Here is a 25,061-nt window from a genome sequence, read left to right on the forward strand (position 1 = left end):
CTCTCTCCCTCTCCCTCTCTCTTTCGCTAGTCCTGACACACAAACACACACATAGGACGATAGCAATCACCCCACATGAGCACACACACACACACACACCCATCTGCTCTCCCTTGCGCACACATTTCTGAGTGGTGACTGTCGGACAAGCTCCTGGACTCCCCAGCAGAGGCTGCAGGACCACGCACCCCAGTGCCCCTCTAACCTCCCTCCAATGCTCACCATTGACACCCCCCCAAGCTAATTCCATTATACATTCCTGACTGGAAGGAAGAGGGCCGTCTTCTAATTGCTTTCTTATCCCCCTGAGTCCCCCTCACTCTATCCTCCACCACCACCACTACCCCCCACCCCACCAGCCTCCCCCTCTCTTCTCGGCCCGCCCCTCGCCCTACGTGCACTCAACATGGCAGCAGACAAGCAGAGGAGGGAGGCGAGCTAGAGAGCAGGAGAGAGAGAGAGAGAGAGCGGGAGAGAGAAAGAGAGAGAGGCAGGCAGGCTGCTGCTATCAGGGAATACTGGTGCCATTTTCAGCATCGCAGGCTAAAAGGATTGAGCCTCGCCGCTGTACGCTTGGCTCGGCTCAGCTCAGCTCACCTCAGCTCAGACCAGCTGAACAAGAGGGGGACTGGAAGGGCCAACAAAAGAAGGAAAGAACGGCTGACCCCTAACACAGGTACCACGCTTTTCCCTGACATTTGCATCTCTTCTAGGGCAGGATACAAGTTAGAGCACAGCACAGTGCAGATGGAAGTGTGAGCAAGGTGTATTGGCCAAGGGGGTGTGTTTGTGTCTGTTTGTGTGTGTTTTGTCGATGTGTACATCTGTGTGTGCGTGTATGAGTGTGTGTGCCTGTGCATGCTGAATAGAGGACAGCAGGGTCTCTCGTGGGACTGCGTTCTATTTTCATTTGCTGGGTGTTTTTTTTGTCATTTTTTTCAGAGAGGAAGAACATTTGCCTCCCACATAAACACACACTCCCAACACCTGCTTCAACCCTGTTTTCCACCAGCATCTGTCCAAACAACAGGCACCAAAAAAAAAAAAAAATTAAAGCCATATCTGCCTGCAAAACACATGGATAACAAGCAGCGGAGGCATGAGCTGAGACCTCTCTTTCTGTTTGTCTGGGGTTTGTTTGTTTTTTTTTTCCTCCCTCCCAAGCTCCGTTCAGCATCCTGCGCCTTAGGATGTGTTACGTAGTCTTCTAACAGGACGCTATGTCAGAGCAGCGATGTGTCATAGCACGCTGTTTACTCTGCCTATTGCATAAGGACAAATCCGAAATACACACATCGATATTAATCTTGTGAAACCAGTGATGAGGTCAGATTGTAAAATGTGTTTAGTTTGGCATACAGATTAATTTTTCTAGATCTTTGTATTTTGTTTGTGTGTCTGCGTGGAGCTTAGGCACAGCGTGTTAAAGCTCATATGCTATTTTTAGTATGGCATTGGCTATTTCCTGGCCCTGGATATATGCTGTACGGTAAATATGCACACTGCCTCTATATATGAGTGTCGCACGTCCAACATGCTGCATAAGCTCACTTCTGAGGTGCCTTTACTACAGCGTGTCATTAAAAGATGCACCGAGACTGCAGTGTCACTGCTGACTGAAAGTGATGCTACCGACAGCCTCGCTCGCCCCAAGGAGAGGGAGAGACGGGATGAGGTGGACAGAGAGTGTGCGAGGGAGGGAGGGAGGGAGGGAAGAGGGCTGAGGGAGAAGGTGTGACACACAGAGAGAGAGAGAGGGAGAGTAAATAAAGCGAGGGGGGAGGCGGAGAAAGATACGGCAATGTGTGTGTGTGTGCGTATAGGTCTGTTTGTGTTTATGTGCTGGGATAGAGAGGGAGGGAGAGAGTGCGCACAGCGGGGGAGGAGGGGTAACGACGCGATAACGCAGAGAGGGTGTAGAGAGGTGTCAGGGAGAGAAAACAGAGGTGAGATGGAAAACAGCAGTGGCGTGTGTGTTTGTGTGTGTGTCGGGAAATATAGTGACAATGTGCACACAAGAGGAAGAATAAGAGAATGATAGAGCGGGAGAGGGGAAGTGATAAGAGAAGGAGTAAAATATATGAATGGAAGATGAGGCCGATCCCCTATATCGATGCAGCGGCTTGATTGTCGTCAAGCCCGTAAACAGTGTGCGTGTGCAGAAATGAATTTTTCCACGTAAAAAAAGTACAATAGCAATGAATGCACCAGATATCTACAGTTACAAATCTCTTTTCCAGCAATACGTCTATAGGATTCTGAATGTGTGTGTGCGTGTGTGTAAAAGAAAAACATAAGTCAAGAACTGACCCACTGCTTTGCCAAAACATGGCAAGGCACTTTCTCTCAAACACACAATCGCTGCTAAAGAGACGGTGGGCTGTTGCACGCAATATGCAGAAACACACGCGAAAGCACACAAATCGTCTGCTCTCCTTCTCCTCTGACTCTTTCTCCTTCACACGCAGACTATACAGTGGCTTTCCTGCATGATGCAACACAATGAAAGGAAGCTGATTATCATGGAGATTGGGAGGCATGTGGAGAGCAGGTTTCTGTGTGTGTGCGTGTTTGTGTGTTTGCGCGTGTGCGTAGGTGTGTGCATGATGGCCTGTAAAGGGCATACTGAAATTGGCAACTCATTGTTGTGGTGAAATGAAAGGTGAAAGCTTCCCTCTGTTCTGTGTCCCTCTTGCTTTCTCCTCCTCAGCCCTCCACCCCCCTCCCTGTCTCTCAGTCTCAGACCAACACAAATATGTGAGGTCAAAGAGAGGAGAGGAGACAGAACGGGTAACAGAAGCACAGATTAAAGGCACATACCGAGGACGACAAGACACCATCCTTGTTAAAGACTTAAAACACCCAGCGGTTGTCTTTCTCTTCTCAAAGTTTCTTCTCCTTAACTTTTAATCTTTCTATCTCGGCATTGATCCATCGCTTTGTTTACATCGGATGTCTCAATTACTCCATAACACCATTTTTAACTAGGCTGTTTCGGTGTGCACGTGTGTCTCTGTGAGTTTCCAAGCAACACACTATAAGCCCCAAGTGCCCGTCTAATTGCCCCGGAGGCTCATGGTTATTTACTGTGAGGGGTTATTAGGCAGACACAGAGAAAGAGAGAGTCGGGGAGAGAGAGCGTGTTTGTCCCTCATTAAAGAGAAGAGGCACAAACACAAGCAGGGCTGTAGCAAGCAGCCAGACCACAGCACCATCATCAGCTAACGAATGTGGACACTCCACCTATGATTCATATCATGTCATTTGTATTCATACTGAGTGACAATTTCTGTTTTCTCATATGAAACAGCGGTAAATCTTCCCTTAACCTTCCCATTGCTGTCATGATTTCTGTCAATTATCGTCAATGATTTCTCAAACACGATGTCCTCTGTCAAGGTCTGCAGTAACTGTGTGTTTCAGCAGCACCTCGGCAGCTTGGCGTGAGCACAGTGCACACAGATGTTGTGCGCAGGGATGAAATTACCGGCTAAAGGTCGCAAAAAATGAGCTGCAGGTCCCTACCCACTCTATCTCTCACATGCATGTTCCCCTACTTTGCCACTGTGTCACAAGCTATTCACCACACTGCAAGAACCGCAGGGTTCACTGTTCAACGTTCAGGTTTCAGACCAGGTTTACTTAATATGTAGTCGCACATTAAATAATCACACCACAAATCGCATGTTTATGAAAATTAATACGCTGCCTGGTGGCGAGTTGTTTGCTATTTTTTAATCTGAAACTTCATAGCATGAAATCACACTTGTCCTTTTGTACACCTGATTTGATCCCCGCAGGCTCTCTAACACATGAAGCACACACACGCAGAAACACACATGTGCTCATGAAAGTATAGACACACAGTGTGCAACACGACGCCGCTCTGAAATCCTAATACAAGTTCAAACCCAGGCGTACGCTTCCTCTCATCACGTCTGTTTCTGCACTTACACACAAGCTTGAAAAACTCTGCCTGCGTGGACATCATTAGACCTCACAAACACACACAAACACACACTGTGTATTTCTAGGAGCTCAGTTTGAGTGCAGTTTGACGGGGTGGGTACATGCTGTTCCAGTGAACATTATACGACGGCTGCTAACCTAGATCTGATTACACACAGAAGCTCGCTATATTCACAACTGTGTGTGTGTCTGTATGTATGTGTGACTTACACTTGGGCCTAATGGAGTTTGCAGGTAATATGTTTTTATTGGAGCAGCAGCTAGGACAGTGTCAGTGTAGTGTGTTTGTCGAGCGATGGCTGATGTATTTCTCTCCACGCGAGTGAGGAGCATCAAGAGATAGAGATGGAGAGGGAGGAAGCTGGGGGGTGGGGTGGAGGTGTGTGTGTGGGGGGGGGGGGGGGGTAGCAAGAGGTTACTGCAGGAAGAGAAGACAGGGGTTGTGATGAGAGAGGGAGAGCGATGGCAAGGAGGAGGGGGAAAGGAAAGGCTCATCTGTATGCTGCTTACTGTGAGCTGCTTGTTTGATCTGGAGGGAGTACTTAGTGCTGGATGGTGGGATGCTGCAGAGTAGGGAAGGCAAAAATAAGGTTCCTGCAAATGCGTGTGTGTGTGTGTGCATGAGAGAGCAATTGAGATAGAGAGAGAGGAAGAGAGAGAGAGCGTGTAATTATGTGTGAGGTGTTGGGTGCAGCACTTTGCTCATTAAAAGGATCTGGCTGCTGTCCAGCTCCGCGCAGTTTATCAACTGTCCTTCATGTCTCTCATCCTCCTCCTCCCCTCTCTCTCCTTTCCTCTCCTTCCTTCCCTATCCATTTCTTTCCTGCTCTTCTCTTGCCCCTTTAGCTTTCTTCCTCTCCCTTCTCTGCACTTCATCCTCCTCTTCCAGGATTACTGCAACAAAACGCTGCTTTGCAATGGTGCCGCTGATAGCCTGAAAGGGGTGAGTGGGGGGGTGGGGGGTCTTTCATCACTGATGGATGTTTGTGCCTCATTAGAGATGAATAAAAGTGTCGGTGGAGCATCAGAAATGAAGACATTTACACATATAGCGTGAGAAACATATATAACTGTAGGAAAAAGCGTTTCGTAAAAAAGGTGAGACCGACAGCTTGTTAGCACAATACACCCATGGGGCGACTGCTAAACATTTAAATTCACATTCAAGAAAGAATCAGCCGTCTGCTGCAGTGAGAAATAAAACACTCTTGTGCGTTGGTGAACACCACAGACCGGCGCCACCTTCTGTACGTGCCCCACTAATGGTAAAGAAATGCATAATCAGGGCTTTCTCTCAGCATCAGCGAGGGTAGGGGTGATTCTGCTCGCGAATACAATGACTTCACTCACACCTTCCTTTCTGCAAGCATATGGAGAATGATATATATGCTTGTTATTATTAAAGTTTTTGGGTGAGTTTGCAATTGTGGGACTAAGTTTTCTTTGCCTGCACAGCTGTTCAGCCCTGTGTGTCCAGCAAGCAAGGCCTCTGTTTTGGCTGGAATGCATATTGTGTGTGTCTGTGTGTACGTGCAGGTAAACGAGTGCTGCTGCTGTTCAGCTAAGACGCGTAATGAAAAATAGAAGAACCAAATCAGGCAAATAAAAGATGACAATAATGCTGGAAAGAGTAAAAAAAAAAGTGAAAGAGGCAGATGGAGAAAACAAGAAAAGAGGGAAACAACTGAAGAGTGATGCTAAAGCAGAGATCAGGGAGACGTAGAAACAGAGAAAGACAGATTAGGGAACGGTAAAATGAAATGATAACCATAACGCAATATGGAACACTTGAGCAAAGTGGAGAAACGGCTACAAGTCAGGCGGGGAGATCGGTCGCGTGTGTTATGCGAGAAGGAGGAAGAAAGCTCATGAGATGGGACCGGGCGATTGTCAAGTATTGTAGCGGAACCAGAAACTGTCACCCGTTTCTCTCCTGTGTTCTGATCAAGGAGCGAGAGACACACTTTGAAAAGTTTTCTACCCACCTACCCCCTTCCTGCGTCTTCAAACAGCTGCTGGAGTTACATAACAGCGAGGTGAGAAAGAACGAGAAGCGTGAGAGAGAGAAAGGGGAAGAAATGACTTACAACGCAAAACTCACACATGCTTACCTAATAGCCTGAATTAGGATTTATTTGTCACATGAACACAATTCTTTTCCCTTTACTGTTTTGACAGTTTCTGAAGTATCTTTGCTAAATTTGTGACAATGACAATTAAGAAAGACAAGGATAGAGAAAGAAAAGATATAGGAGAGAGGTGGATGTGTCTGTGAGCATACTGCAACTTGAGTATATGAACAGAGTGTATTTAGATTAAGTTGAATGTATCAGTGATGCCTGTTGTTGGTGGTAAATGTGGGTTAGAACATAGAAGATTCTCTGGGGTGAGAACTTAAGATGCAGCGCACCATCAGTCTGACAGAACTTCATTTCCCAACATTCAGTATAACAGACAGCACACAATCTAAAACATTACTTTGGAGACATATTCCTGGATCGCTGTGAGATGGGTAACATGAGTAAAATTCTTCGTTATCTTAAAGAACAGAAATAAAAGCAGCACGTTTAAAGTGTCTCAAAGTGAAAATAAACCAAACAGATCATTTTTCTTGCAATTCCTGCCTCTGTATAATGATAACGGAGGATATCTTTTATATGGTCATCTCACCTGTGTGTGCACAGGAGCCCAACCCACCTGCTGCTCAAATCCTTCTGTTTATGCGAGGCAGCCAATCAGAGGAAAGCTAGCTTAAATATAGATAAATAAAGAGAGATGAGTGAAAATGGCTTAAGTAGCGGGGCGGGTGTGGGGGGGGACTGCACCGATTCGCCCATTAAAAGGTGAATAAGAATTATTTTGAGTTGTGAATCCTGCAGAGCTACTTTTGTAGAGTACTCATAGTCATACTGATTCACACTTGTATTTTATTGCTAAACCTCTTCAGTTCACCACATGCCATCAAACAAATAACCATGTGTGGCTGAGGAATGCAAGCTGAAGTGCCTGCATTCATCTACTCAACAGGGTTAGGTTCAGCGGGCTACATCACTTAGGTGCAAAAGCATGCTTCCCACACATATAGTACATATACTTATGTTTCAGCGATGTTGGGCCTGTCTGACTGATTACAGCACAGCAAATTGCAAAAGCAGGTAAAAAATAATGCTGCGGCTCCTCTCCAGCGCCCGTTGAGTACATCAGCCATGCCCCGCATTCAGTGCTGTTGCCAGGTTGCATGCTTGTTTGCTTACACGCACGTGTGCGTGGCTGCATGTGCCTGTATGTTTTGCTTGACTGCCTCTGTACTATGAACACAAAGTGAGTTCTCTGCCTGTGAATTAGCCTCCATAGCAACCAGTGCCACACAGTCAGCCAGCCAGCCAGGCGGTGCAGTGAATGAACGCCATTCTGCTCGCGCGATCAGAAAATGGGTACAGGCCTGGTGCCAGATCTGGGTAAAGCGGGCACGTCGGTATGCCGATGTGCAGAGACAATGGGCCATTGCTCTGGTGATGGGAAGGGCTGGTCGGGTAACAATGAGCACTGGTATGTGGATGACAAACAATGTCAACAGCAACTTTCAATCACTTTGTTTGTTTTCCTACTGTTTCCCTTTTCATCCACCGCTATTTTTTGTTTGTTGCTCAGCATCTACCTACCTTTCATCCCCTGATCTCTCCCTGTTTGCTTTCCTCCTCTCTTCTTTCTCTTCTGTCTGTGTCTCTATGAGAAAGAGGTTGCGGCATTGCGGAGGTGGGTGTTGAGCGGGGGCATGGGAGAGTTTTTTTTTTTTTAATCAGTATGTTATTGTCAGAGCCGTCCCATCACCTTGGATACACACACACAGACATATATGCGTCCACAAATACAGACACGTGAACACACACACACACATCTTAGACGTCAAACACACGTCAGATGCTAATAACTGACAGTCAAGCTCAGAAGCGAGCCCAACAGTACACAACTCACATGGCAAGCTGTGCTAAATTGACCAAACTGTTCCAGACAAAGATCTAAGTATAAACAAAACAATCATGGCACACACGTCACACATACGCTTTATGCTGTTTCTGATCTAGATGGTAGCCACGTCCCAAGGTGCGCTGTTCAACCACCAGGACAGGATGAGGGTGAGCAGGGGCATAGTTGGGACCTGGCTAATTGCTGATGTTCTCATGCAGAGAAAACATGAGGGAGATGCTAATGACCTCTCACTCAGATGTGTATCGACTGGCCCAGGCGTAGCCATGGTAGCCAGCCAGAACACATACACATATACACACACAAAACGCAAAATTACCTGAGGCTCAGATGAGGGATAAGTGTAAGCCAAATTTTTGAAATTAAATTATAATTTGATATCATCAATTATCTGACTTGTTAGGATGTCTTACTGCTACGTCGAGCTAAACATAATGAGTGCTGAGAATGGAGCGACTTCGCTGTACTGCACATTGATATTGCCTTTTATTATTCCTACCATTCTGGAGATAAAAAACCTGTTTATTGAGCCCAAAAAAGGATAGAAAGAGAGAGACGAAGGGAAGGAGAGTGTGAGAGTGAAGGCTGCTGAACAGCCGACGCACCTGGTAGAGGATAAGAATAGTAATCAATCACGCACATGCACACGCAGAGGCAAACATGTACAGAGCACAGCTGGGCTGCAAAAAAGCCATCTGTATTACCACAATATAGCACTCAGTGTGTATGTACTGTGTGTGTCTCTGTGTGCATGTATACGTGTGCATGCAAGCAAAATCGAGATCAGCTTCCTATTCGCTCAACCGTGTCTGTCTTTACGATGGAGAAACACACTTGCACAAGCCGGGATTAACATGCGTGCTCACTAATATATGCAGACAACCCCGCACCCCCAACACACACACACACACACACACACACCTTCACACAGAGACTCAAGCGGAAGCACTGACTTTCACCTGCAGCCATAGGCTACATAGCAATGCATACTAAAAAGACCAGGATAGAAGAGGGGCAAAGTGCAAATAGAGAGATGGATGAGACAAGTAGGGGTGGGAGGGGTGAAGGATGGATGGGTGAAAGAGGGGAGGCTGGTGACGGGGGTTTGTCGAGCCGGGGAGATCTGTAATGAGATCTCGGTGAGTCAGACAGGATGCTAAACTCTTATTCTGACTGGATAACCAACAAGCAAAGCGGGAATGCATTAGAAAGCATTAGCCTAGCTGGCTAATAGCAAGATCTGTGTCAATGGTATTAGAATGAAGTAACATCCACGGAATCACTCTCGAAGCATCGATCTTCTTCTTTTTTCTAAAAAAAAAAAACAACGAGCACAGGCATCCGGGCGGTGGAATCAGCTAAGGCTGGCAACAATTCACAGCTACCTAAGCAGTTTTCCCCTCAGCATTAAATTAGAATAGCTTAGCGTTGACCCACAGTTGCTTTTAGCGCGTTAGCTTGTATCAGAGTGTGAGTCATAAGCTTTGCTGGGAGAAGCCACAGCACAAATTTAAACATCAGAGCAGTCCACAAACCCTGGGCTATCTCCGTGGCCATATTTATTCATGCGGTGTGACACCCATGAACATGCACATGCGCGCACGCACACACAAAAACGCACACATAATGAAGGCACATGCTGAGCTTGGGTACAAACTAGAGCAAAATAAGCAAATGCATCAGATTTATGTAGGACAAAGACGGCGGTATTAGAAATTTTTCTCACTGTCAACAAATCCTGCATAAAAGACCCGAGAATAACTTGGTCCAAAAGGCGAGCGTTTTCTGTGCACCCAACACCAGAGAGCTACGGTGGTAAGAAACTATTAAAAGCGCATAAATGAGCCACTGTGTTGCATCGGGTGACACTTTACTTCATTATGACAAACTCCAGGCTAGTTTATTTTGAGCGAGTCTTTCATATACTGTCCTGCTGCAATGAATATTAATGCGTATTAATCCGCAGCGGAAAATAGACCCGTGATAAATGCAATCTTTAGTTCCAACTGGGAGATATTGTGGAAAGGCTACACTGCCCAGCAGTTTCAGGAAATTATCTTTGCCTTTCTTAAAGAATAAAACATTATAATTGTGAGCAGCTTTAAAAATTTACATTAGCTGAAAAAAGAAGTGCTGCCCTTTCTTATCCTTTAGGACAAGTTAGTAATTCAGAAGTGGCAGTAAGTTATTCTCTCTTTTTCCATGTTTCTCCTCTCTCTCTTCCTCCTTTGAAATTTCTCTCCATCCCTCTTTGTACCTCCATCTCTTCTCCGTAACTGCTCCATCTTTCAATAAAGCATTCTGCTTTGCAGCTTCCTCCCTCCTTTGAGTTATCCCCATCTCACTCTCTTTATCTTCTCTCAGAGCCTCCATCTTTCACTGTTTCTCCCTGCCTCTTCCGCTAGCCATCTTTCTCTCCCCGGCTCCCCTTTCTTTAACCTTTTATGCTCTCCACTTACTCCTCTCCACCTCTTTTCACTCTCTTTCTCTCGCAGCGTGTGTGTCAGCTCCCTGTTTCAGTCTTTCCATCACCCCCCCTCCAACCCCCCCACTCCATCAACATCCTATACACCACACCTCCTCCCCTCTCACTCCTGCCTCTTTCTCCTTCCTCCTTCCGCCTTTTTCCATCTTCAGCACACATCTGCTAGTCTAACACCAATCGTCTCCCTTTTCAGCATGCTATCCTCACACCCATTACACTTCATTATAGGGCCTGTTCTTTTTTTATCACTCTTCCCTTCTCCACCCCTCTATCTCACTTTCGGGTTTATGACGTGTGATTGCATATTCCTGCCTCATTCAAGCAGCCACATGCTCGCACATAGACACACGCACCTTCATCCCCGTTAATATATTCAGTGTGTATAATGTCATCGTCAAGGTTAACAGCTGAGGTGCAGTGGTAAGAGGAGCCAAGGGTTACTGGCAATGTAGGAGCCACATTGTTGTTATGGGGTGCTCTTACTGATTAATGAGTTTCACAGCTCAATAATCAGCAACATCTAAGTATTTTAGGGTAGAAATTATGTAATCCAACGACCTTTCATATACATCATCAAGGAATGCATTGAAGGATAATTGAAGATCCTCTAATCAAATGGTAATTATTGTCATAAATGTTTGGAACTGAAGGCAATCAGAGAATTTCATGCTGTTTTAGCCTCAGCCCCCATCCTCCATCCCCTCATTTATGTTCATTAATATGAAGGACTGCCATTGTTCCATGGATAATTCATTGACATGCATGGCGGCAGCGTCCCCGTGTTTGTTTGTGTGTGCGTGCGTGCGTGTGTGTGTACATTCACCGCGGCGGGCGAACAGATGCAAAAGGCATGACAAGAAAATAACCTTCCCTCCTTCGTCTCTCGCGTTGACGAGACGCCTCTATTGCGCTCTCACCACCCCACCCCACACCCCACGCCCCTCTATTTTTATCATCTTTGCACGGTCTCTCCGTCTCTCGCGCTCGCTCTTTTGCTGTCTGACTCGCACTCTTTCAGCCTCTCTGTCCTTGGGTGTCTGCAGCCAGCTGTGTTTTCAGGCCATTAGTGCCCCCCCCCCATCCATTTTCCCCATCACCGATTCCTCCAGCAGACCTCACTCTCCTCCTGCCCCCCCTCCATCTCACTCTCCCTCTTCCTTTCTCTTCCTCCTCCTCTTCCTTTCGCACTCCTCTGTCCCCGTGACCACTGGGGCTCCATTGTCAAAGCAACTGCTGATAACAGCCTCGTCTTTGGCCCAGCGTTCTGTTATGCCACTGCACCAAAATATCAGATGTCTGCGCACAGACACATCTGTAAACATCCACAAGATAGATATGAATGTGTGCTTGTAACAGAAAAAAAAAATACTCAATAAACGCCTGCACCAGCAAACGCACGCATTATTTTTATACATGCATGGCTGTTGCAACATTCACACACCCGCATACACCAACAAATCTACCCAGTCAGCACCTTCCCCTTTATGTAAACATCTTGTTGTGCTGCTAGCCTCTTGCGGCTGTTTCCCGTTATGAAAAGTTATTGCGCTGCATAGTGCCATTTACTTTTCTACACCCACCCTAACTCACTCATCATAATAAAAATGTGATTAATCTACTTTCCTGGTGGCTTGCTGATGCTTAGAAAGTCTGGCCTTCGAACGCACAGCGGAACAGAGGGAGCGAGAGAGAGAGCAGGTTGTCTTTGAGAAAGTGGGCCACGGATATCGCATCCCCGGTGGATCTGTGCGGTCAGCAGAAGAGGGCTGGCCCAAGTCACTCGTGATGCGGATGATGATTACTGTTTCATCTTCTTTTCCAAGTGGCTTGAAATTAGTACAGAATCCCAGTAGCTTCGATTCCTGGATCACCAAAGTAGGGCTGGGGTTAAGAAAGAAGGGCGTTAGTCTAGAATAGACATTACATGACACTATAACACATAACGCAGCTGACTCATGAGGCTTATATCACTAGTTTCCTATCTTTCTAACTTGAAGTCAGTTACAAATAAAGCTAGATCTATTTGCTCAGGTTGCTAATAATAGTCAAAGCAATATGAATGTTCCAACCAAGTAAATATAGCCTGGTAGAGCACACATATAAAAAGATTTACAGCATCACATCAAAATATACCATGCATCAGTAAAAAAAATAATCTCAAACCAGATTGGATCGTCCTTTTCTGACTGAAGACAATCAAGGCACTTCTTTTTTGGCCTATGCTCATTTTAAGAGTGCCAAACTTTTGATCAACAAAGCGTAAATGACACCTTTTGGGTTTTCAAAAGGTTTTTGAATTTGTACTACCATGTTTCTGCTATGCCACTGTGTCTGTGTGTGTGTGAATGTTTGGTGTGTGTGTCACACACACCAAACATTCTCACACACACACACGGAATCCATTTTCGGTTCCCTTTAACCACTAGAGGACAATAAAAATGGGTCGTCCTAAAAGAGGGGGACATGCACACACACACATATACACAAGATGATGGCCCGTTGCATCATCTGCATCTCGTCTTCCTGTCGGCTAACACTCCCTCCTCCTCCTCCTCGTCCTGCTCCTTCTCCTCAGTCTGTCCTTCCTCCCATCCATTATGCGCGCCCCCTCTTCCTCCCCCACCACCCCCACCACTCTATTGATTGAGCCATTCAATTTCCGGCCGTAATTCAACTACACTGTTGCACTTGAATATGTAAATGAGCCCATGGGGGTTGCTGGTGCTGTTGTTGTCATGGAAACCTCTCATCAAACGCGCATGAGAGACACGTGCGCACTCCCGCACGCACAACGGCTTCCTTCGGGGGTTAGGAAGGAGAGACAAGGTGAAATGAGTGTGTGCGCGCGCGCGCGCTGTGCTCCTGTGAGACCTAAACTTTGACAGGGGCTGAAATGACCTCACCGCACCCTTGCTTGTGTGTGTGCGCGCATATTGGTAGGAATCCTGGATGTACCTGTAACCTTACGCATTTTAAGACCACCCCCCCCCCCACACACACACACACACACACACATACACACACCCACCATCATCTCCTTCACCTCCCTTTAAATTCCCTGCCCTATCTCCCTCTCTCTCGCTCGCTCCCCCCCTCCCACCATGTTAGTGCAGCCCTCTAATCGCACTGACAGGAGAACAGCGCTCTGTGTGGCTTCTGCCACCATGCATGCACTGAAACACACACAGGGAGCATAAACACATGCAGAATTAATACATCCTCCGTGTTTTCTCTTTCTAGCTCATGCACGCCACCGAAAACTTCCAGACACGAACAACCGCGGTGCGCATCACTCACAGCCTCTCGTTTAGTCTCGTGTGTCATTAACGTGCTCCTCTCCCTCTGTGCTGCTTCCTGCTCCTGTGTGGTAGCTTTTGGGACGTTTTGGGGTCACGAGGATGCCATGCCGATCTCTCAGTGGGTTTTTTGGGGGGGGTTTATGTGTGTGTGTGTGTGTGTGTGTGAGGGGGGTCGGGGAGATTCAGGGACAGTCTGTGATCATTGCGATATATCTTTGCATTGGTTATTGTGTGCTTGAGGCATATGTCTGTGTTTTTGTGCATGGAAGACATGGGAGGAATTAATTTTAAAGCCCCTGAAAAACACCCACAAGTTTTTGTTTGACACGGAATAAAACATTCAGATTTAACCGGCAGTGCAGCCAAAGCTGAGCAAACAATACACTTCAAACACTTCTGTGGCTGCTGCACTAAAGCATGTGACATCACCTTTTTCTAGATTAGCTAAGCCCACTTTAAGCTGGCAAAAAAAGGAAAAACAAAACTCGTGTTTTGTTTTTTGGGTTGTTTTTTCCGTAGGTTTGGAGTGTGTGTTTTTCCTCCTTCCAAATTAGTACAACAGAATGAAGGCAGCTGTTCAATTCATCACTGCAAAGCTTCCTACAGATAAATTATTAATGCAAGTCACCCAAGCAAGGGCATTTATCCGAGCAATAATAAGGCATTTGATGATGTGGTCGGGGTTAAAGTGTTCAGCTGGCAGTCGGGCCGCATCCTTGTCATGAACAATGACACTTCAATTTGGCAATGAATCAAGAGGGAAGCATTTTCTTACCCCCGAAAAAAATACAAATCCAACAAATGTCTCCCACAGTGGTTTTGTTTGAACTCAATTTTGGTGAAAAGTGGAGGGCCTAGTGGGCATATATGAGTGAGGGCTTGCTCGTGTGTTCACGGGCATGTACGTGTGTGCGTATGCATGTGTGTGCACACTGCTAGGCAAATGAGCTTGTCAGTATGCGGCGCAGGCCTCTCTCTGGTGGCAGGCAGATGACAGTGCAGTGATTGGGCTGATTTCACTGAGGACGTGAGGGGAAATCTGAAGGCTGCCTCAGGGCTCAGGTGCTTATCACCTCCCCGCACACTGACACGCACATGCGCACACGCTCGTGCACGGATTCGGACGCGTGCACATACACACAGAGATGTGCGTACGGCTAACTTTTACAGCCGTCTCTATAGACACACGCGCACGTACACAGACGCATGGACAGACGCATGAAACCAGAGACATGGACAAGTGCTCACCTGGGTGATACACACATGTATGTACTTACATGCACTCTGTCTCTTCTACTTTATTACAAAGTTAATTATCGAAATCTCTTGCGAGAGTGCTGCACCATACCGTCTGTGTGTCTGACCACCCAGTGCTAGCAACACACACACACGCACGCACACACACATCTGCAGGATTCTGTGCAAGAGAGAGCAATAATTATAGCCCAGGGCAGGTGGGAAAGGGGAAATTAGAGTTTGTGTGAAGGTCTGCATGCACTTCCTAAGACAATAATTGACAATTTATTACTGCACACGTGGCAGTTGGCATTTTACAATGGATTTTTTCTTTTTTTCTTTTTCAAAGGAATGGCTTTTTAGATTTCTTTGCATGTCTGTTGATAGCATTATCTGATAATTACCTTTCAAATATTTTTTGTCATAGAAACAGATTGTGTTTTGACTGTTTTAGTCCCTTTCTAGTCAACGGTTGCAGTTCAGTGGTAACTGCTTGGTTTTGGTCATTTTGATTATCATGTTGTGCCCAAGCTTAAATCCCGAGCATCATATGAGTCAGTGTATGTTTTGCATTTCACATTTCTATATAGTTTGTTCAATAAGACAGAGATAATGAACTTCAAGAGCAGCTGTAGACATAAATCACTCATTTACACATTTACAAAGGCCCTTTGCTAAACAGTATCATTCGATCTGAGTCAGAGTCTTGTTGGTTCAATTAATTTTCAGATCTGAACACAACATAATCCAGCTTGGTTAGCACTTTTGTTTCACAGCAAGAAGGTGCTGGGTTTGAATGGCTTCCTCCTACAGGCCAGAGAAATGCATGTCGGTTAATATGTGGTTTTAAAATGGTCATAGGTTTGAACAGTTGTCTGCCACTGTGTGCTAGACCTCCGATAGATTGGCGACCTGTCCAGGGTATAGCCTTCCTCTCACCCTATGACAGTTAGAATAGGCTCCTAACTGTTGTGGGATCTCAATGAATTGGGTAAGTGGAAGAAAATGGATGGTTGAACACAGCAATAAGACTAGGGTCTTGATCTTGTTACATATGAAATCTGTATTGGTTCATTTTATGATTTAATCTGCATGCTTGCAGCTCTTCTAGTCAAGCGTATTCTGCACACTGAGAAACAGATTAGCAAAATTAACAGCTGCCAGCAGCAAGCTGGAGAATGAATTGAGGTCTGACCTGGACAAGCAATGAAGTACGCTGCTTCCTCCATATGTTAGACCTTATTTTGTGTGTTTATTCCTCTTCCCTCCCCCCCCAGTCCCTAAGACACCGCTGCGTGGCTTTAGGTGATGCATTATGGTTCGTTTGAAGTCATTTCTGGTGCAATGCAAAAACTACTGCTGAGAGTGCACTAGCAGCTGAAGTTATTATCTCTCAGATTAAATGTCGTGCCGCTCTAAACTGGGTATGCGCTATAATTCATGTAGCATTGCCGAGATAACACGAGGACTTGCAAAGCTAGTAGCATTAAACATTACACGGTGTCCTCCTCTTCTGTCACCTGAGTGATTTTAGTGCTTCGGCGGATTATGTGCAACTATATCTGTTGACTGGGGGTTGTTTTTCATTCAGCTCCAAAAGCCATTCAGTAATGGTAACGTGCCCAAACCAATGCAACAATGCCATTTTGCTTCAGTTCACAGAGGTGCAGCAATTTACAATGAATTACCTTTGATAGTTCACAAAAGATTGAAATGGGAAGTGTGAAAGAGGGTTACGGGAAAAAAGTACTCACAAATGACAAAAGATAAATTGAGGGTAAGGGACTGTGAGAGGTTCAAGTCTTTGGTGTCACTCCACTTGGTAAAAAAAAAAAGTGGCTCAATAGCTGCTGTCAAAGAGAAAGAGATGTTAGACAGCCTTTCTATTTTCAGTTTGTCTGTCTGTGTGTTCGGCTGTCTTTCTGCATGTCTGTCCATGTGCATGTTTGTCTCTACGTCCGTCCTTCTGTCTGCCTCTCTCCGTATATTTGTCTTTCTCCAACCTCACAAATCTGTCTGCAGCAGGAAAGACTGTAAATTAAACATCTGAGATTTTCTCTCTCTCTGTCCTTGGCTGTTATCCCTTTGCTCTGTTCCTCTCACCCTCCTCCCCTGTCTTATGCGCTCAATCGGCCCTCCCTGGCTCGCCCCCGACTGTATTTCTTCTCCTTCCTTTCATCTCTGTCCTTCCCTGCTCTTCTCTCTGGGCAAGATAGAGAGAGAGAGAGAGAGCGAAACAGAGAGCAAGTAAGGGATGGAGCGTGGAGGCGGAGGACTGGGGTGGGTGGAGATCATAGAGGCGATGAGGCCGTGTGGAGCGGATGGATAGACAGATGCATTGATAAGGGCTGCCGACTCCACAGCGCACTTGCTGCATATCCAATCTCTCTCGCCCTGTCTCTCTCTCTCTCATCTCTCTTTTTCATTTCAGGACTAATGCTCCCCTAGCCTTCAAATGTCAGTTCAGTATGGCAACCTATTAGATGGTTAGCCAGAGTGGCTGACAGCTCTCTCCCTCCCTCCCATTCTCTCTTGGCTTCTCGCACACATTCAGGACAGAATTATTGTCTGAGGCTTTTGCAGTCTTTCAGAGCTGGCAAGAAAGACATGAGACAGACAGATACTGAGGGAGTATTTGCATCTCAGCCGCTACTCCACCTCCCCGCTGCTGGAGTACATTTCCTCATATAGGTCATTGTATTTAAAGCTATGATAATGAACATTAAATACCAGCCAGTGACGACATGACTACTTCCTTGTGAAAGAAAACGGCTGTCAACCCACCAGTTTCCTTCGGCTTTATGTTTGAAAGCTTATCGCTGTAGTTTTAGAGCCTCAACTTTACTGTTTGTTTCACTCCCATCATTCTAGCTGCCAAAAACTTATTAGGAGCGGTTTTAGTTAATGTGACTCTTTTGATATACAGCGCTCCAGCCAGGATCTGTTTGGCCAGAAGTGGGAAGAGCCGCAGCAAGAATCCCCAAACACAGCGGGCATCAATGACCACAGACGTGGCACTGATTAAGTCAGACACAGTCTGAATGGAGGGATGAGGTGGGTTGCAAAGCAGCTTACAGACCAACTGTAGGCTGGCTAAAGCAACGTAGTGTAAACGTTACATGTGGAGAAGGGTGTCAGCTGCGCCATCAGCTGATGTGTGACGGCATTAAGATCAGCTTCCTGTCTCGAAATTTAGTTTCTTTTTTTCCTTATAATTTGCTACATTTTAAAGAAAAAAAAAGACATCTAATGTGAACTTTTGCTTTGGATCATTTAAGTACACCCAGTTCATAAAATTACAAATGAATAACTGATAAGAGTAACTGATATTTTCACTTATGTAAAAATGTAACATCTGAATACTTTTCTGAGCCATCGCAGCCCCACTGTGAAAGCAAGTTTCAGCAAAAGAAAGGTAGAGTGAGTGAGAGAGAGAGAGAGAGAGAGAGAGAGCACGCGAGAGAGAGAGAGAGAGAGAGAGAGAGAGAGAGAGAGAGAGAGAAATATATAAATAAACCAAAAAAGAGAGACAGAGGAGAGGCATGAAACAGAGGATTAGGGGCTTAGTTAGCCTGCATGAAATCCCCTTTTCCTCTCGCGCCCTACAAAGGGAAGAAGGCAATTGGCCACATTATACAAAAAGAGAAGGCGAGGGAGGCATGTGGGGGGAGTGAGGAGGGAGATGAAAGGGGGGGAGAGCAAAAAAAAAGCTTTCTGAATACTTTGCTGTTTTTCACATCTCCAGTCTTTCCACAGTACCACTCGGCATGGCTGCCACCCCACCTGTGACATCACATATAGCAATACAGGAAGTTTTTTTAGGTTTGCCGTTTTTTGGCAAGGTGGGGAGGTGGGGGGTGTGACATTGGCCTTGAAACCTGCTATGGTCTTGCCTCCAGGACAGACAACCAGGCAACTCAGTAAGAGAAAGAGAGAGTGATCACAGTGAGAATGAGGGAGAGTTGGAAGAGCGGGGGGGACACGGTTGCCATGGTGACTTGCTGAAAGATGCGAGCACGCTTGTTTATCTGTGGGCCGGGCGAGCGTGCACGGCCGGCCCTCTAACCGAGCAGATGTGTGTGCGCGCACGTTTGTGTGTACATGTGTTTATCAGCATGTGGGTGAGGATGCTCACGTGCAGACGCACTCCAAGACCCATAAACTGACCCTTCCACAGCTTTCTTTGTAAACAAACCTGCATGGACAAACACACAAACACAGCCTCACTTAATAGAAGCCCACCTTACCAGCTCGGTATTATTGAGCCAACAGGAGTGGGCTGATAGAAGCTAATTGGTCTGGTGTGAGCCGAGACTGAAGATAAGAGGAGGGACAGAAACAGACTGAAGGGATAATATACAGGGTGATAGACAGAGAAGGAAAGAAAATGAAAGGATGAGAGGATGTAATGGAGTGGGTAAAAAAAAGGAGAAAACAGCAGATGTGTAAGACACATTAGAGCAAAACTGAATGAGTATAAAAAAAGAGATTTGGGAGTTTTCAGATAAATAGAAACAATGAAGATAATGAGGGAAAACAGATGACAAGTGATTATGAGAATGAGAGAGAGTAAATGTGACGTGATGAGACGTCTTATGATGTGACAAGATTCAATGCGACGAGTGCAAGCGGGGGCATGCTGCCATGCTAGCAGAGAGCAGCCCCAGTCCCATAGGGCAGGCACTGCAGGCGTCGTAGTATGTCAAATGTCACAGACATTAAGCTGCAAGGCTGCAAGGCCACTGAGGCTTTACACGTATACACACACACAAATGCACAAACATCGTCGTATGCAGATTCCCCCACAGAGATATGGAGACTGCTTAAATGTTTGTGAAATTTGAGGTCATCACACAGAGGTAAAAACTGCAGACTGTGAATAGGCATAGCTGCACACAGGGTCACATGCATTTACACATAATGTTCTCATGGGCTGTGTGACACTATTTGTGTCATCTGGAGGTTGATGTGATGTTGTGAACACGCGCAGTGTGTTGAGCTTGCCCCATTACCTGCAACAGATAGACCTATAAGGCACTGTGTTAGCTGGTATGCCATGTGCTGGCAGCTTAATTTGCACAGAGGTATAAAAAAAAACTTGTGTAGGTGTGACTGTGTCCCTATTTATTCTTTGTGAGGTGAGTGCCAGAGTCACCCTCCTTAAAATAACAAGCTACCCCTTTCCCTTAGGACAGCAGACAGCCATCCATGCAAGCTGCCTGATCCCGAGCCGCCCTAGTTCACTGCTCGATCCATCTCCGGCTTTCTCTTCCTGTCTCTCTCCCCCTTCTCTCCATGTGCCTTTGTCTCACTCTCCATGAATCACACACACATAGTCAGTGATGGTCTCATAAGCTGAGTTTCTCTTGGTGACTTTTTTGTCTTTCTCTCGCCTTGTGCAACATTGTGAGTGGAACAAACACATGAAAGTAAGGCCGGCGTAACCCACAACTCTGGCTGAAATTATCAAACACCCGGACGTGCACTGTTTTTAAGATAAGAGATACACACACACACATATCCTAACAAGGCAGACCACCTTCACCTCCAGCTATGCTTAATGAGCTCTCCCCCGGCTAACTGGCCAAGAAGAAGCAGCGGTCAGCTGCCCAAATCTATCCAGCTTGCTCTAATTTTTTTATCAGACTCTGCACTTGAGTGGCTGAGCCCTTGGCTCTGTCTCACTAGCTTTGCGGGATAGGCTGGGACAGAATAGGCCTCGTTCACTCAATTAATAGCGCTCTGTGTGTATGAAATGAAGCTGAAATACATGCAGTGCCAAAACTGGAAAGAGTAGATAAATAAAGCGGCAAATGGTTTTAAGGACTTAGCAGTGTCTAATTTGCCACTAAAATGTGTTTTTATTGCATTTAAATAATGATTATAAACACATTTGTGGAGATATTCCACAGAAGATGGCGGGAAAAAAATACAGCAGGGGCAAAATCTCATTATACCCCAGATGAATGTGTGTCTGTTGCAGCGTGAGTGTGCGAGAAAGCAAGCGTATAAATTCTTCATGCGCCTGTCTTCCTTGACCTGTATGTTCCTAGATTGGGGAATGTATGTGAATGCCTGTGTTTGAAGGTGTGTATGCTTTCTAACCTGTGTTTGTGTGTGTGTGTAGATGCAGATATGAGGCAGGCTGCAGGCTGCAGGGCTGTATGGAAATTAGGAGATACACTGCTGCGAAGCAGGTGATGGAGGAGGGAGGGGGAGGACAGGGATGAGGGAGTGAAAGGAAGGAAGAAGAGGAGAGTGGTGCAAGGGGGTCGGATAATGAGGACTCTGATGAGAGGCAAGGAGAGCCCTGAATAGAGATGTCTCAGTGATGGAGAGAAGTTTAAAAAAATGGGAGCGCAAGAGAGGGAGCGAAAGGATGCAGGGGTTATGAATGGACAGGGAAATGTGAAACAGCTGCCACTAGTGGCGGATTGTGGAAGTAAATAATTGATGTAGGAGGGGGGGAGTAAAAAGGAGGGAGGAGATGAAAGGAGGATATGAAAGTGAACAACAGCCAGAAAAGCGGTTTAGTCTGAGGTGGAAGGGAAAAAAGGAGTGGGTAGATAAAATAATAAAAGAGACAGACTGTGATAAAATGTGGTCTCAATAAGACAAATGGACCACATGAGACAAAAGGGATATGAGAAATTAGAGGAGGAAGGCAGGTAGAGGCTCAGCTATTAAAAAAATGTGAGGATGAGAGGGCTGGGCAGAGTGGTCACAGGCATTAAATGAGAGGAAAAAAGAAAAAAGGCTGCACGCTGGGGAGACAGAGCTAAAGACGAAGCAATTTATCCAAAACAGAGAAAACGAGAGATGGGGGAAAGAGCGTGAGCGGAGAGATAAAAAACTGAGAAAGGATGAAAGAGGAGGAGGAGGCGGAGGAAGGGGAGGCCAAGAGACTGATACAGAGAGAGGAGGGACGGAGACGCTGGCAGTAGGAGGACACGGGTGCAGGCGTGGAGACTGTGGCATGCAGCTCAAGTTGGCACGGACTCTATCACTCAGTCTCAGGCCTGGGCACGGGGCCCTCAGTGGCACAAACACACACACGCAAACACACACAGACACGCACGCATAGATGTACACGCACAAGCAGATCAAACACAAGGACGTTCGCTTTTTCCTGAGTCTCTTTATTATACACACACACACACACACACGCTCACAGCAGACGGAGACAGAGAGAAAAACACTGAGCTCAGACACAGCCTGATGCACACACGCACTCAATTAGTCTCAGCCACACACACACACATGTACACACGGAGGAAAAAGATGGATGGATGAGCGTGTGCATGAAGGTGTGTGTATGTGTGTGTGTGTCTAATTGTGCCACCGCTTGCAGAGCAGAATGAGGGATGGTGTCTCAGAGCTGCTGCTGCCGCTAATAGCCACTGACTAAAGGTGACAGGCTCTCTCTCGCTTACTGCCTCGCTTTTCCTCCCGTCTCTCTATCTCTCCCTCTCTCTCTCTCGCTTTCCTCCTGTTCTCCATCCAATCAGCAGTCAGCACATCTGTCCTTCCCGCTTTTCCTCAACCCAATTCGGCACATCCTCTCCCCTTTGTTTCTCCCTACCCATCCTCTATCTCATATGCCTTCTTTGCCCTTTTACCCCAAGCCCACCCCCTCCTCACACACACACACACACACCCACACACTGCTTTCATCTCCACTCTTTACCCCCTGCCACCTTTCATCACTTTCTCTCGCCCCCTCCCCACCTCTGTCCTAACCACCCGGTCCTGATAATACACAGGAGATGGCTCACGCATGAATGATCGCATTGGAGTGCGTGCACCGCACAAACACAAACATTTAAAGACCGTTATCAGTGAGGCAAGGTTTGTGTATGCAGCGGGATGGTTGCTGTATTTTCTATGTGCGCATGTATTCGGTCTGATTATGTGCACTTGTGTCGTAGGAAAGTTATTATTCCTGGTGTGCTGCAGCATTTCAGGCCTGGGTGGAAAGATCAAACAAAGAGCAGAGGACGAACGCACACTAACATAGATACACACAAATACACACAAACATACATACACATCTACCCCTGTACCCTCCTATCTCCCGCTGCCTTTTCATATCCCCGGCTTCTGCAGTTGCCTCACGTCTGGACTCTGTCTACAGAGAGACGAGAGACAAGAGAGAGCACTGTTCTGCTTTCTATCTCCACCAGGTTATTAGACGCATGCAATTAGCGAGCTCGATCAGGATAAATACGCCTGTTTGTGTGTGTGCGTGTGTGTGTGTTCGGAAGTGTGTGTGTGCGCACGTTTAGAGGGCAGCTGGAGTGTTTGTGTGCAATCAGGGACAGATTGTATGGGATGCATCTGGGTTGGCCTGATGTGGAGACAAGGAGGGGGAGGGATGGAGGTTGTTAATATGATAGTGGCTGCTGGGTGTCTGTGTGTGTGCACGTTTTGCGCCTGTTTGAACAGGTTTCTGTCGTCCCGAGTCGTACTTGTTTATCTGTTTTTAACGTCTGAATATGAAGAATTCTGTACACTTTTCTCTCAGTTTATCTCTAGCATTAAAGACACGAGGACGTCCTGCTGTATTTTTAGTGTCCCTGTACATATTTAACGTGTATGTGTGTGCACATTTGAAGGGGAGTGGCCTGTCATGGTACGTCCTTCCTAGAGGGAAAGAGCTGGCCCTGCAGGGCGTACAAAAAGGGGGGCTTTACTTCACAGCCAATCAGTTTATCTCTGCTGAGGGAACCAGCCATCGCCACCACAGCAACAACAACACCGAGCCAGGCTGCTGCAGGGGATGGATGGGCGATGTGTACAAGCTCCTCTGCTATATTTATCTATCAGTTATCGCTCGGTTGCTTTGTTTTTTCTCCTTCTTTTTCATCTTGCTTAGCCCACGTTTCATCCAATCTTTTACCAGTTATCTGCTCTCTTTTACCGTCTTGACTCTTTCTGTCTCTCGGCCTGATATTTCACGTTAATGGGGTCTTTGCGGGAGCTCTCTAAGGTGTGACCTAAAGGGCGAGAACAGAATTGAAAGAAAGAGGGTAAAAAAAATGAGAGAGCGAGAGAGAGAGAGGGAGAGGTTGCGCTTGCAGTTTCCCACTGAAAGGGCTCTTTTTCATTTCTTTTAATCAGCGGCGGCCTGCCTGCATATCTCACCTCTCCTCCTCTTTTTTCCCTCGCACACAAATCCCCTTTCTCTTTAACTCATATGTATGCAAATAAGGCATCCTATGCAAATGAGACAGGTAGGGATGGGCAGCAAAGAGGGGAAAGAAATGGGCAGGGGATGAAAAGAGGAAGCAGTGAAGGATAGAGAAGGGGCGAAAAGAGGAAGCGATCACTGCTCACAGGCTCCGATCAGGCACTGATAAATCTGGCTTTAACACACGAGGACAAACATCTCAGCACTTTACTGGTTCGTAGATTAAATGCAGAGGATCTCTAACAGCTTAAAGTTCTTACATTGTTTGCGGCATAACTTTGAGGCTTAAAATGTAATTGATGCATTTATGATCGAGTCTTTAAAACATCACAAAACCTCAAGCAGCCTTGTTCTCGTTGTTAGATGCACTGCTTTTAAAAAAAATATATCCCCACGTTTTCCACAAGCCCTGCTTATTCCGCTGACAAATAAGATGTGGCTACTTATACCTCCTCCTCCTCCTTTCCACCTCCTCCTCCTCCCTCCATGTGCATTTCTTTTCTCTTTCGTTTTACTGAAAAGAATAAACATCTTGGAAGGGATTTTTCCATCAGCTCGTCTCTCTTTCCACCATCTGCCATTGCGAGAAACTCAGAATGCTTCAGTTCTCCGCTTCTTTTTTTTTTTTTTTTTTTTTTTTGCTGGAAGAGGAGCAACTCTTTCTTGGAGTAAAGTGGGCCAGCACATTTTCTGTGAAATTCAACCCCGTTGCACACATTGGAAAATGCAGCCAATCTTCTCAGCAGTTTGTTTATCAGCGGTACACTAATGTCCCAGGATTAACATTTGTTAACGGTTTATTGATGTTGAAATGCTGCACGGAGCGAGACGCCTAACTGTCAAAACACGCTGATACTAGATGGCAAAGGCAGTTTTGTCTTGGGTGTTTACATGG

At 46.2% G+C, this 25,061-nt stretch overlaps 1 protein-coding gene across 1 annotated transcript in view; it reads left to right on the plus strand.

Annotated features, from left to right (window-relative positions):
- The first annotated feature begins 429 nt into the window (after positions 1 to 429).
- The window catches only part of rai1 (retinoic acid induced 1), a 53,101-nt gene continuing 28,469 nt past the window's right edge, over positions 430 to 25,061 (plus strand). Inside the window, exon 1 of the mRNA XM_005457770.3 lies at positions 430 to 676. The gene's annotated coding sequence lies outside the window, so the exon portion shown is untranslated. The remainder of the gene's footprint in view (positions 677 to 25,061) is intronic.

The sequence above is a fragment of the Oreochromis niloticus genome, linkage group LG4, assembly GCF_001858045.2.
Source record: "Oreochromis niloticus isolate F11D_XX linkage group LG4, O_niloticus_UMD_NMBU, whole genome shotgun sequence".
Classification (NCBI taxonomy): Eukaryota; Metazoa; Chordata; class Actinopteri; order Cichliformes; family Cichlidae; genus Oreochromis; species Oreochromis niloticus.